A 1,867-nucleotide genomic window follows, 5' to 3' on the forward strand; every position below is an offset into this window, starting at 1 on the left:
GAGTCTAAAAGTTACTACTTTCAACACAAATAAATAAACAAAGTTACTACTTTCAAGGAGTCTTAAGTATCCTTTTATACTTCGCTTGTCACATCTGCAAAATAAACAAAGAAATATTTTATTGTTATTATCTAGCATCACAAATTACTTCAAGAAAAATGCTATGGAAATTATATCCAAGAAAGGACACCACATACAAAATAATGGATTCACAACTACACCAAAGCAAACAAAAATCATTCTACTTCGAAAATACTCAGAAATGAGCCTTTTACTTAAGAGTGTCAAAAACCATAATTTCCAAGTCTCCACATAAGATATAAAGGAAATACTAGCAGTTTTTTCTTTTTTGGTTTCATCAGGTTATGACAGGTGAGCAAAAGAAACAATTAACTGAAGTCGCACAAAATAGATTAGCATTTGCTAGTTTGGTAAAGTTGAGTTCTTTTCACCATTGTCAAATCTACCAATAAAGCTACGATCAAAAGATTTATACAATTCTAATTAACATAGCTAAAATTCAATAGTTCTATTGTTACTGTCACATTATATTCATAAGCAAAGCAACCATAAGCTTCTGATGAATGTTAATTAAGAAGTTCAAAAGCACCATCACGAACTTCATCATATGCCATACAACCTTTAATGCATATACAACTCTAAAACAATTAGTTACTCCTATTGCCACTGCTAATAAACTCATGTGTGAGATATGAATATGAGAGAAGGCATAGCTCCATACCTAGGGAATCTGTAGAGTGCCAAAGGTGTTGTTGCCGGAAGTCTTAACTTTAAAGTGAATAACAAGATTACTGCAGTAGACTGTTGCTGCAGAGTTTTATATGTTTTTTTCTTTCTGATTCTTTGATCCCTGAAAGTGAATAAGAATGACCATAACCAATTAACCAACCAAATCAGAATGCATATGAGACAAAAAAAGCACAGAAGAAAATCTTACTATCAATCAATATCAGCTTTACCATTCTTAGTAATAGAATAGGAAACAGACCTATCGTGTTTTGACCCAATAAAGCTCCATGACTTAATCAATTTTTAATAAACACATCTTCTCACCAATTTCCAAAAATAAACTACCACTAACTATTATTATTTTACTTATGCGAAATACATAAACCATCAAAAGGAGCATGTGCACAAACTAGTACAGTTAACAAATTCTTTAGGGAAAATAAAATAAAATAGAGAAGATAACATCTTAAATACATCTTTTCCCCTACATTGTTTCACTTTCAAAAAATAGAAATCAAGTTAATACAAGTTGCCCTCACCAAGGAAAGCCTCTGCTCACAATAAAGTTTGTGGCATTCTGCAAGTAGCTGAATATACTCTTTTCTTGATGATCTACTTTCAATTTCCTTCAGCACTAGCTTAAGCTGCAAAACTTCAATTATTAGATATGCTCACATAAAATCTCTCAAATTAAGAAGCTACTCCACCTCAAATTGAGAACTTATTCAATAGCATCATCCAACCAAGAATACACCCTCAGCAAGAGATGCCTTGCTGCTACTATTGCTCCGGATTGCTGACTGAACCTGATGAAGAAACAATAACCATATAGAACCAGAACGTTTTATTTTTTAGGTAACAAACAGAGCACTTGATTTAAGACCAAAAGGAGACAGAAACAGAGGTCTACCAACCCAACAAAACAACACAAAACAATGGAGCGCATTAATTCAACCCCTACATTATTTTACCTGAGAAGACACACTTTTGAGTACAGAAAGTACATGAGAGCGAATCATACCTAATGCTCGAGACTGTCATAACAAAAAAATTACTCAATTATTGGAAATGGAAACAAATTTTAGTGGAAGAATGTGAAAAAATGTAACGTTATCTA

At 32.6% G+C, this 1,867-nt stretch overlaps 1 long non-coding RNA gene across 1 annotated transcript; it reads right to left on the bottom strand.

The window, feature by feature from the left end:
* LOC133816023 (uncharacterized) lies at positions 1 to 1,554 on the bottom strand. Its single transcript, XR_009884967.1, has 4 exons — positions 1,458 to 1,554; positions 1,290 to 1,394; positions 743 to 871; positions 1 to 94 (listed from the first exon to the last, which is right to left on the bottom strand). It is a non-coding gene; the product is annotated as an uncharacterized LOC133816023 (long non-coding RNA).
* Positions 1,555 to 1,867: the final 313 nt, after the last annotated feature.

Source organism: Humulus lupulus, chromosome 2 (assembly GCF_963169125.1).
Source record: "Humulus lupulus chromosome 2, drHumLupu1.1, whole genome shotgun sequence".
Lineage (NCBI taxonomy): Eukaryota > Viridiplantae > Streptophyta > Magnoliopsida > Rosales > Cannabaceae > Humulus > Humulus lupulus.